Genomic DNA, 13,381 nt, shown 5'->3' with positions numbered 1-13,381 from the left:
GCTTCTTTCAGTGTAGCAAACTTTAAGGCCATTACTTTCTCAAAATTACTTTTGAACTATTCTCTCTTTCTTCTCCTTCTGGGATTCCAAACATTATCCTGGGATACCATATGTCTTTTATATTCCCTCATCCTGTATTTTCCATCCTTTTGCCTTGTGTGCACCAATCTGAATACTTTCTTTTGAACTTTTGTTTCACTACTCATCTATTTGTGTCCATTTCTGTTAACTTACTTATTAAAGTTTTAATTTTAGCTAATGCATTTCTCAGTTCTAGAATTTTTTTTGGAAAAAATTCTGCATCTCTTCATCTAATTTCTTCAGCATATTAATAAGACATATTTAAAAGTACATGTCTAATAACACATCTTTTCTTCTATGGGTCTGTTTCTGTTTTATTTATCTTGGTTTTTAGCTCCATAGTCTTGTTTTCCGATATGCCTAGTAATGTTTGATTGACTGCAGGATCAGATATGAACAACTGTGGAGATAATTGAGCCTTTGGATGGTGCTTTCTGCATCCCTAGAGAATTTAGTTTTGCATCTGTCAGGCAGTGAGGGTCAATCACCTTAATCCAATCAGAGACTGAGTTAATTCAAGTCTGGGATTCAATCTTTGCAAGCACTGATTTAATTTTGGTTTCTCTCTATTCCTAAGGTGAAGGGTTTTTGTGGGCTGAAATGAAGGTCTGGGTAGTTTAATATGGACTTTTCTTTTTGAACTCCAACTTTTGTCCCTCAGTCATAAAACTGTGAGAAGTTTCCTCAGCTTTTTAGCCTCTTAAGTTGCCACTTTTGGGTCAGCTTCCTATCTCAGCAGTCACCTGAGAACCCAAAAATGATTTAAGAGGAAAAGCAGTACCAAATGTTGGTGTTATCCCTTCTTTTTGGAATCTTTGCCACATGGCTTTGGAAACCTCTCATGTCTTCAAAGAAATAATATATATATATATATGTATATACACATAGTTTGGCTTTTCTTGTTTTTCATCATGAAAGAGTGGTCCACAACACATCTGTCCATTATTATGGAAATAAGTTATTACCTGTATGATTCTTGTCCATCATATATATCTGTAAGATGAGTATAATAATACTGAAGATTATTGTGAGACTCAAATTAGATCATAATGGGAAAGCATTAAGCAAACTGCAAAGCTCTATGCAAATATCAAGTATTATTATTATCCTAGTATAGAACATGATCTCTTTGAAATCTGCAGCAGTATGGCAAAGAAGTATTTAATAATTTCTTATCTGTTATTTAAAAAAATATGGATCTTCTTGGGGGTTTCCCTTGTGGTGCAGTGGTTGAGAGTCCGCCTGCCGATGCAGGGGACACGGGTTCATGCCCCGGTCCGGGAAGATCCCACATGGCGCGGAGCAGCTGGGCCCGTGAGCCATGGCTGCTGAGCCTGCACGTCCAGAGCCTGTGCTCCGCAACGGGAGAGGCCAACAACAGTGAGAGGCCCGCGTACCGCAAGAAAAAAAAAAAAAAAAAGAATCTTCTTAATGGGCTTGGGTCGATCTAGTGTAGGTGCTACTCAGTGTAGAAGTTGGAATGGTAGAGATAACCCAAAGGTAGAGGTTATCCCTCAAGAGGAACTTAGACAGTCCCAGATGTCAAATTCCAGCAGTGAGAATGAGCAGCAGGTCACTAGCATGTGTAATAAAGTCAGAAGCTGGGTGAACAAGGATAGAAAGGAAGGAAATGGGCAGGTGGCATAGGTGATGAGCAGTGAGAGATACTAGAGTTTATCTGGTACATTTCATGGGGAATGGCTGTGAGACTTAAAGAAACTCTATGGGGTCTCTAATTTACAACCTGTTGTAGTTATCGTGGACTTTTAATTTTACATGTCCTCAAGGTATCTACTAGAATTATTTCTTTTCTGCTATTGTCTTATACCCAAGTTAGAGCTTGGGATGTATGTCAGCAATATTATTGAAATGCATTGAATATTATTATGCATATCTCTGGATATTGGTGCTGTGCTGTAGGAAAAATGTGGGTACACAAAGGAAGATGTGTGAAAATGAACAGAAGGACAATATGCCAGGGTTGAAGTGGTCATCAGTCAGTTTAATTAAAAAAAATCAACACAATGTACTTTCTGCTTAATATTGAAAATATGTCATTTTCTTTTTTTTTTTAACATCTTTATTGGAGTATAATTGCTTTACAATGGTGTGTTAGTTTCTGCTTTTTAACAAAGTGAATCAGTTATACATATACATATGTCCCCATGTCTCTTCCCTCTTGCATCTCCCTCCCTCCCACCCTCCCTATCATTTTCATTATTGTAGTTACTATTATTGTTATTGGTTTGTTGTTTTTGAATCCATAGAGTCTATTGATGGTGGCGGAATGCTATTTTGATAGATATCCAAGATAGGTGCTACAATATATCTCTTTCTCTCAGGTCTGCTTGTCACGATTCTTAGTTAGGAATGGCCCCAGACTGTAACCCACCCACTCTGTCATTCCTTCTTTCCAGTCTTGCTCAGGGATTTCACTGTTAGCAATCCTCCACTTACCCTTTCTTCCCTACTTCCTACTAGTCCTAACTCCTCTCTGAGCTCAAGCTTTTTTGTACATTAGAAGTTTCCAAAGGCAAAAGGATGGGAATTAGCATTCCTTTCATGCCAAGCACTGTCTCTTGATATATAGTATCTCATAAAGTAAAAAGGCATTTCCAAATAAATCTTACCTATTTTTAAAAGCAGATCTTATAAATAACTGTAAAGAACACTGAATATTAGCCTAGATTGAGTTTATATATGTTCTTATATATTAATTATTCAGAGTTATAAAGGCCACCTCAAATGATGAATAAAAGAACTGTCAACAGTGATATAAAAAACAAATAGAGATTTAGAGTGAGTATGGGAGGTGGGTCCTAATGGAAGTACATTATTTGTCATAAAAGGGAAAAAATAGATGTAGTTTTATAAATCGAGGAGTAGAGATAAAAGCATTTTATGTAATGTGATAATGGAAACTCCCCAGAAGAACTAAGGCTAGAAACCACTGAGTGGTTATCTTGTGGAAGGGGGACTGGGAGTGCTAAGGGGAGAGACACTTTTTCTTTTAACCTGATACCATTCTGTACTCTGACTTTTTAATTTACCATGTAAAGTCTTTCTTTTATAATAAAAATAGTTTTAAAAATAAGTGGATGTATTAGACAAATGCACAAAATGTTAAATAAAGATAGCAATTATAATAACAGAAATCAATATTTAAAAATTCAAAAAACCCTAAAGATGTGAAAGTGCATACATTCATAATTTCTTCAGTAAAGGAGGAAATCAAAACCAACCGTATAGTACTCTTCAGAATTGACAAATATAGATTGCATAGAAAAGCTGTACTGTGCAGTTATTGGTTATATTACTGTGTAAATAGCTATTCACCTGGTAATGGGCATTTGGATTGTTTTCAGTTTGGGGCTAATACAGATATCTTATTCATTTGCCTATGTAGGTGTCCTGACCTACATAGGATATGATTTTCATTCTGCCTGAAGGACTTTCTTTAATATTTCTTATGGTAGGGGTCTATTAGTCATCAGACCCATTCCTCAAGCTTTTGTATGTCTGAAAGAGTCTTTATTTAACCCTCATTATTGAAAGATATTTTCATGAGATATACAATGCTAGGTTGACAGTTATTTGCTCTTAGTTCTTTCAAGGTATTTCTCAACTGTCTTCTCATTTGCATTGTTTCCAATGAGAAATCTTCCAGACTCCTTATCTAGGTCCCTCTCTGTATAATATGTCCTTTTTTCTCTGGCCATCTTTAAGGTATTCTATTTATCACTGGTTCTGAGCAATTTGATTATGATGTACCTTGGTGTAGTTTTCTCTGTGGATACTTTTGTATTCCTATAAATATTCTTGAACTTTGTTCAAGAAATTAATTTCTATTACTATATGTTCATGTTCATTAATCTTTTCTTCTGTAGTGTCTAGCCTACTATTGATCTCATTCAGTGTAGTATTCATATCAGACATAGTTGTTTTCATCTTTAGAAGTTTAAATTGTGTATTTTTGGTCTTCTCTGTCTTGACTTAACTTTTGAATGTATGGAATAGAGTTATATTAGTTGTTATTGTTCTTGTGTGCTAACTCTACGTGTGTGTCAGTTATTGTTGATATCAGTTAGTTCATTTTTATCTTCATTATGGGTTACATTTTCCTGCTTCTTTCCATGCCTGGTGATTTTCAATTGGTTGCCAGATATTGTGAAATTTAGATTATAGGATGCTGGATATTCTTGTATTCCTTTTGGGGTCTTTTAAAAATCTCTTCTATATTTTGACTTAATTTTTTGAACATAACTTTTATAATGTTTTCATGTACTCATTCTAACATCTGTATCAGTTCTCAGTTAGTTTTTTGATTGATTAATTTTTTCCTTATTATGAATCATATTTTCTGTTATTATGGGTCATTTTTTCCTGCTGCTTTGCATGCCTGGGAATCTTTGATTGGATGTCAAACATTATAAATTTTACCTTTTTGAGTACTAGATACTTTTGTAGTCCTATCATCTTGAGCTTTGATCTGGGGTGTAATTAATCAGTTAGTCCTTTTGGGTTTTATTTTTGAGATTTGTTAGGTGGGACCGGAGCACTTTTTAATCTAAGGCTAGTTATTCCACACTACTGATGCAAGTCCCTTCCGAATACTCAATGCTCTGCGAAAATAAGGTTTTTCACACTGGCTAGTGGGAACAGGCAGTATTTCTTGCTCTGTGTGATGCTGGGTAATGTTTCTTCTAATACTTTGGGTAGTTCTTTCCCTGGCTTCAAGTAGTGTTTACACACATTTGCCCTGATTAGTATGCTACTGACTCAAGGTGACCTCTGGAGATCTCTGGAGTTCCTTTGTGTGCAACTCTTTCCTCTCCAGGACTTATTCACCTTGGTTTCCATAGACTATTCACTTTGTCTCCTCAACTCAGATAGTCCACCAGCCTCTGCCTAGTGTTTCCCATTTTTCTCTACCACTTCCTAGAAACTTGCTCAAAGAAGTAAGTTGGGGCAATCAGAGTGCTCACCTCCTTTGTTTTCCATCTCTGCCCCAATGTCCAGTGTCTTGACTACTGCTGTTTCAGAATTTTTTTCTTTTTGATTGTTTTAGGCAGGAGAGTATGTCTGGTTCTTTTTACTTCATTTTGGTCAGAAGTGGAAGATAATAAATTCATTTTAAAGTGTTAATTTTAGAAAGAATTTCAAGAAAGATGTCCTTAAGTAATGAGATAGCGAAAGAAGTATGCTATCTTCCACTTGGATATTAAATCATTCTAGGATGGGATAACTGTTAGACATTTACTTTTATGAAGATACAGACTTTGTAAAATTTTCAAGCTTTTCCAAAAATGATCTATAATAATTGTAGTTCTGACAGTTGAAGTTTGAGCAATACATCTGTGTATTATTTGAGTATACTAAGTGTAAAAACATATCACAACTTACATAAGGATCAAAATATCTAGATTGAAAAAAGAAGCCTGATTTTATGCTCCAGGCATCTTACTTTAAAACATCAATCTCTTTTAGAAATATTTCTTTTATAATTCCCTTTAACACATTGCCTTTGATTTATAGTATCTGCTGATAACACTAGAAATCCAATACATTTATTAATTTGACACTGCTTTAGGATATTTCAGGACATTCTTAATATATATGAAATGGAAAATGGTAATGAGGCACAACCTATTTCTTGTTAAGTGTATATAGAATGAACCCAGTTTTGATCTTTAATAATGATTTATTTTAATTTAGTTGCAAAATTTATGTGTTTTTTCATGTGTTCTGTGCAAAATGTATGGATAAGCTTGTGATAAATAAGACATCAATTAAAGTGATAAATTATACATCAATAATTATAAAGTAATTTCAGTTTGAAATAGCTTGGTTTTAAAATACTTCTGAGTACATGTAAAATGCTTAGAACAGGGTCTGGAATGTAATGAGTTCGATAGAAGTTAAAAATGAAATGATTTCCTCCTGTTTGATTTATCTTTTTTGAGATGTGTATGATTGTAGTGTAACTGAAGTAATGACACTGATTCTGTAAGTTACTAGATCCTTGCACTGATGACAGATTGCATTCATTACCACCAGTCAGTGTTTGACCTGAGACCAAGGTGAGTCACATGCCAATATGGAGGCTTTTTAGTCTCTTTCACTCTTTGTTGATAGTTTTTCATTTTAATTTCTGATCCTGTGGTAGAGCTTTCACTCCAAACTGACACTGGGTGAGGAAGAATGTTAAAGTAAGGAGCTGTGAGGAAAGAGGAGGATGGAGAATAGACATGTAAGGCAGGAAGGACATTTCTACAGAGGAGGCAAGAGAGCAGTACAGAATCAAGATTCATTTCTTGCATATTAACTTTGCCAGAGACTTCTCAGGGGAAATTCTTTCCCTGGAAATACAGTTAGGAGATAGAGAACCAGTAGAATTTTAAAGCTGGAATAAACCTTAAAGTCTGCCAGATAAAAGCAATTTAAACAGGTGAGAGTAGTATTTGTAAGAGCTGTAGTGGGACAGCTAGCAACCCAAGAACAGCCCCACTTATTGAGCCTATACTATATGAAAGTTTCTTTGCTGTATATAAATTATAAAGTTTAGCATTTTCTTCAATTTTTAAAAATTGAAGTATAGTTGAGTTACAATGTTGTGTTAGTTTCAGGTGTACAGCACAGTGATTCAGTTATACATACATATCTCTCAATATATTTTTTTCAGATTATTTTCCCTTGTAGGTTATTGCAAAATATTGAGTATAGTTCCCTGTGCTATACATGAAAAAATGCTCAACATCATTAATTATTAGAGAGATGAGAATCAAAACTAAAATGAGGTATTGCCTCGCTCTGGTCAGAATGGCCATCATCAAAAAATCTACAAATAATAAATGCTGGAGAGGGTGTGGAGAAAAATGAACCCTCCTACACTGCTGGTGAGAATGTAACTTGGTACAGTCACTATGGAGAACAGTATGGAGCTTCCTTAAAAAACTGAAAATAGAGTTACCATATGATCCTGCAATTCCACTCCTGGGCATATACCCAGAGAAAACTCTAATTCCAAAAGGTACATGCACCCCAGTGCTCATAGCAGCACTACTTACAATAGCCAAGACATGGAAGAAACCTAAATATCCATCAACAGATGAATGGATAAAGAAGATGCAATATCTATCTATCTATCTATCTATCTATCTATCTATCTATCTATCATCTATCTATCATCTATCTATCTATCTATCTATCTATCTATACAATGGAATATTATTCAGCCATAAAAATGAATGAAATAACGCCATTTGCAGCAACATGGGTGGACCTAGAGATTATCAAACTAAGTGAAGTAAGCCAAAAAAAGAAAGACAAATATCATCTCATAGGTGGAATCTTAAAAAAAAAGATACAAATAAACTTATTTACAAAATGGAAATAGACCCACCGACATAGAAAATAAAGTTATGGTACCAAAAGGGAAAGGGTAGAGGGATAAATTAGGAGGTTGGGATTAATATATACATACTGCTATATATAAGACAGATAACCAATAGGGAACTACTGTAGAGTAAAGTATAGCATTTCTTTAAGTAAATTTTCTTGGTTGTTTGTTTTTTTGTAAGGCAGATCCTACATGAATGGTAATGTAGTCATTATTGACATGAATAATTTTTTATTTCTTTTTAGATTCAGAATATCAGTGTTTTCCAAAAATAGGAATCTACTCAATAGCATTGTCAGAAGGTAATCATTGAAAACGTACCACATTTACTCAATTTTTGGACTGCCATGGGGCTACAGATTCTTTTTTATACTAAACTTAATTATCTCTCTGCTACATTCATCCATTGTAGTTCAGTATTTTTTGGAGTGAAATAGAATAAGCCTTATCCATTTCAGGTCTTGAAGATAGCTCTGCAACCCCCATTACCCTTTAAGTTTTCATCATATGACATGGCCCCTTTCCCCTCACAATCCTGATTATCTTTCTAGGTACTGAACTGATTACCAAGGTCTATCTTGAGACTACAGTTGAGAAAGAAATATAAAATGGGCTCCATACCCTTAAAGTACTTACAAAATATTGATTTTTTTCCCCAGTGTTTGTTGTGTATTTTTATGCCCAACAGGTATGACAGGTAAGCAGCTACCAAAGAGGAATTCTAAAAAATAAAATCAGTTTAAGGGACCTGATGAGTTCTAAGTAGCAGTGAAAGTTTGGTTGCAGCATGTGCTGCCCAGACACATACATCCCAGTAGAAAAGGACAAATGCCAATGAACTAATTCATTCAAACATTATTTTATTCATTCATTCAGTCTTGTAATATTTCTCAGAATGTGTTCTGGGAACCACTCTGCTGAGAATAGTTTTCTGTTGCTAAGTAAACTCTACATACTGTGTTGCCCCTTTGAGTTTCTCTGTATAATTTTCACTTAAAAGATTCTAGTCAATCCTATAGTAAAGAAGCTCCTTTAACATCGTTTCAATCAGCTTTTCCAAACTTTATTTTACTACAGTAAATTTTGTGTGTAACATTCATTGACTTCTTGCTGAAAATATTTTGGAAAAACACTGCCTTAAAACATTGAACCACAGGTTTGATCCCTGGTCCGGGAAGATCCCACATGCTGTGGAGCAACTAAGCCCATGTGCCACAACAACTGAGCCTGTGCTCTAGAGACTGAGAGCCACAACTACTGAGCCTGCGTACCACAACTACTGAAGCCTGTGTGCCCAGAGCCCATGCTCCCCAACAAGAGAAGCCACCGCAATGAGAGGCCCATGCACTGCAATGAAGAGCAGCCCCTGCCCACCACAACTAGAGAAAGCCTGTGCACACAGCAATGAAGACCCAACACAGCCAATTAAAAAAAAAAAAATTGCCGTCTTGCAAACCACTAAAAAAAAAACGTTGACCCACAGAATTGACTGGACTTTTTATTCCACACATTTCAATGTGAATATAACCATTTTCATGAAAAATGGTTCTCATAGGAAGACTGAGTGACATCTGAACTTGACTCCTATTTCTAGTGAAGATTTATCACAAAACCCCATGAGAAGGGAACTGAATGAGGCCTATGGAAGAGAGGAAACCAGCAAAGTATAGCAGCCTGTGATTTTGGGGGAAATCATGAAGGAGCCAGAAAGCAGGAAATCTAAAACTAGGAAGAACCCTGGAGATTTTTGTGTCTATTCCATGGCTTTCCTTTAATTAGGACAGTATTTGTTAAACAATCATCCGTCATGTAAAGAAGATGTGTTACATATATACAATGGAATATTACTCAGCCATAAAAAAGAATGAAATAACACCATTTACAGCAACATGGGTGGACCTAGAGACTGTCATACTAAGTGAAGTAAGCCAGACAGAGGAAGACAAATATCATGTGATATCACTCACATGTGGAGTCTGAAAAAAAAAAAAGACACAAATGAACTTATTTACAGAATAGAAATAGATCCACAGACATAGAAAACAAATTTATGGTTACCAAAGAGGAAAGGGAGGGGAGGAAAAAATTAGGAGGTTCAGATTAACATACACACACTACTATGTATAAAATAGATAACCAACAAGGACCTACTGTATAGCACAGGGAACTCAATATTTTGTCATAGCTTATAAGGGAAAAGAATCTGAAAAAAAGATATATATGTATGTATAACTGAATCACTTTGCTGTACACCTGAAACTAACACAACATTGTAAATCAACTCTATTTCAATAAAAAACCCAAAAACCAAGGAAAAGAAAACCCAATCATCCGTCATGAACGGATTTGATTAAGTTAGAGTATTTATAGATAACTATCTACAAGGTGATATAAATGGAGAAAAAACTGTTATGCCAAAGAGCTCATAATTTAACCACAGAGGAAAGTTGTACATCCAGGAAATAATCAGATAATGATATAAGGCACTGTAATTAGCTGTTGAGTTGCGTGGCTCAGGTTATAAATAGCCTGGAGTGGAGAGAAGGAAGGCATCCCTGTGAACGGTGTTAGAGAAGGTTTTCCTTTTTTTTTTTTTTTAAAGAAGATTTTGGGGGTAGGAGCTTATTAATTAATTTACTTATTTTTGCTGTGTTGGGTCTTCGTTTCTGTGTGAGAGCTTTCTCTAGTTGTGGCAAGTGGGGGCCACTCTTCATCGGGGTGCGTGGGCCTCTCACTGTCGTGGCCTCTCTTGTTGCGGAGCACAGGCTCCAGACACACAGGCTCAGTAGTTGTGGCTTACGGGCCCAGCTGCTCCGCGGCATGTGGGATCCTCCCAGACCAGGGCTCGAACCCGTGTCCCCTGCATTAGCAGGCAGATTCTCAACCACTGCGCCACCAGGGAAGCCCCCGGTTTTCTATTTTTAAGGACTCCTCAGGAAGGAGAGTTTTAATTTGTCCTGGTAACCATTTTTGCAAGAGAATAACTATAAAAGTTCTTTATGTTTAACAGAGGTATTTATTGCTGTAGTTCATACTACAGCTTCTTGGTGAAGCTTCAGTATGAACAGAGAAAGGACATCGCCTAATAAATGAATAGCATTACTTCTAGGAGAATATCTTCAGGAAAAGATCATTACAATTCTCTTTTGTTACCAGAGGGTTTTACAAAACATTTAAGTAGTCAACATATAGGTCTGCAATTTAGTGATAGCATTTGAAATGTGAGATGACTTTAGAGAACAGTTTGGAAAACTAGAAGAGTTATGATAAGAAATAAATAAAAGGATGAAATCTAACAAAAGCAATTTGATACAAGCATCAGAAAGAAAAGAGCTAATAGGGCATGTGTATTTAAGTAATAGAAGAGACAGAAAAAAAGACACACACAGGAAGCAGGTCCGTGGGATAAGTGAAGGCTGAGATTAACATATGGAAACCAGACAGCAGGATGGGTCAGAAGAGAGCAACAGCCACCTGGGGATAAATAAAGCAGCAGATAAGAAGGAATGGAAATATTGGATGGGGGGTTTACTTCCTATTTTGGAAAGACAGGGGAGGAGAAAAAAGGACTACCACTTTAAACAGTTTAAAAATTACATACTTCCCCCTTTCTCAGAAGGGTTATGTAATTTGAAAATACTAAAGCAGACCTTTAAAAAAACAATGGCATCACTCTCCATGCTATTTTTAAATAACTTTTCATTCATTAGGCACAATTAAGCTATCGGGTCCTCTGTTTTAACTATGCAGAACACAGTTCTCACAGCCAGAAGCACACCGTGGATTAGAGACATCATGAACAATTCTGAACTTGCACAAAATATAATTGGCCAATTTGGAGACATTGTTTTGCACAGTATGATGTGTCTCATACATTTTTCATATAGGGGCAATGCATTTTATGAGACACATAATAAGCATATGGAAATACATGCATTCTCAGGAGGCTAAGAACAGTAGAGGGGATGGGCAACCAGTAACTGAGCTGAGCCGTGGGACAAGATTTGTGAGCTCTGAAACTTGACAAGCTTGGAAAAGACTATTCTAGGCAAGCTTTCTAAGGCACTTACAATACTAATTATATCTGGTGCACTCCATGTTTTCCTTGTTATAATTTCTTTACTGGTTTTAATTAAGTGCTCTTAATGTCTATTAGGAAGGTGGAGCAACTAGGAGGGTGAGCTGAACCAGACAAGTTTCGCCCTGCCCGCACTCATTTTATGCCCTATCCAACCTGTGCCTCTGTTATTCTTTCATATGAATACCTACATTTCTACTAATTGATGGCTCTTTATTCTTTTCTTCTGCTAATTCTACAAATTAAGGTTCTACTTAAATGTTGTCAAGTTCAATCAATACCCTCTTTTGAGTCGTATTAGAGTAAATGGATAATACTTTTGTTGACTGACGTGGTGATATTCAACATTACTGATGCAGCTTGAAAGTATCTTTTTAGAGAACACAGAGGAAGCACTGAACTGTGGTGGAAAAAGCCTCTGTGGAGGGTGAGCTTCTATTTGTATAGACAGCCTTGGATCTGGGGTGTAGAAGGAGGACATGGCTCCATCCAGTCCGGCTTCGGCTGAGTCAGCACTTCCTGACTACAGTGTTTGGTACAAAGCATGCTTGTTATAACTTCAGAAGTACATCTGAAAATTTAAAGCTGAACATACACATTATAGCATTTAATATATACAGGCCACTTATCTTTAAAAAGAAGGAAGGAAGTCCTTTTTATTCCTTCTCTGAATCACCCAATGTATTTTGGCTGCCTTGTGTATGTAAAGCACTAGAATTGAATGTAGAAATGGGTGGAATGAGACCAACTCAAGAAGCTGACATTCTGATAGGGGAGAGAGAACCTGTATAGAAATAAGAACCATCTGAGACATTCATTCTTTTTTTGTTTTCATTTAGCCTTTATTAGCTGACTACTCTGTGTCAAGAACACAGGGGATAAGAATACGAAGATGAAGAGAACACAGTGTGTGTTCCCAGAGGATTGGATAACTGGGACAGGAGCACAGATGTGTAAATGTACAATGGGACCAATGGAGTAACTGCTATTATATAGTTATATGCAAGTAGTTATCCGAACCCTGAGAAAGAAGCCTGAACTCTGCAAGGAGGAGTCAGCCATGGCATCCTGGGAATAAAGAACATTTTCTCTGGGTGGTTTGAGCCTCAAGTTCCAGGTCCTTCTCATTTTCTTGTGCTGGATTATGTGAGAAAATAAATGATCCCACTTCTTCTGCTTCAGTAAGTTTGAGTTGGATTTCTGTAATTTACAGTCAAAAGAATCCTGTAAGATTCAGAGCCAGGCAGAGGCTTGCATGTGTATTGTTGCAAAAGTGCTTGGAGAGATATTAAGGAGACATCATAGGATACTTGTTTTGTCTTTTAACCAGAAAGATGACTTCATTTACATTTAAATTATCTTCTTGTACATTTACAATCATCTTCCCTATTTTTGTATTCGAATTTATTTCTAGTATTTTATTCTGTGTTCTCTATTTACTATGCTTTTTTTACCCCCCTCCTGTTTTTCTGCTGTTTACTGGATGGATTACATTTTCATCATTCCCTGCTTTCTCTTTACTTATCTGGAAATTAAACATTCTATTTCTATTCTTTTTGAGGTTAGCATTAAATTTTTTAACATCAAGGGTTAAGTAAAACATTAATCAATTTATCTATCCTTCTTCTATCGAATACATGTACTTTATCATTAATCACCTTTCCCTTTAATATCCCAAATAATTGCTTGGCATTGTTTTTACCCCTCCCCGTTAATATTATTAATAACATTACTATTATTATATTAACAACCTATAGTTGTGTAGGTTTACTGAAAGTTTATAGATTTTATTGCTTGCTAATTTATCTTTAACCTATCATTTT

Source organism: Lagenorhynchus albirostris, chromosome 11, assembly GCF_949774975.1.
Source record: "Lagenorhynchus albirostris chromosome 11, mLagAlb1.1, whole genome shotgun sequence".
In the NCBI taxonomy this organism is placed as follows: domain Eukaryota; kingdom Metazoa; phylum Chordata; class Mammalia; order Artiodactyla; family Delphinidae; genus Lagenorhynchus; species Lagenorhynchus albirostris.
Note: the sequence above shows the minus strand (reverse complement) of the source record.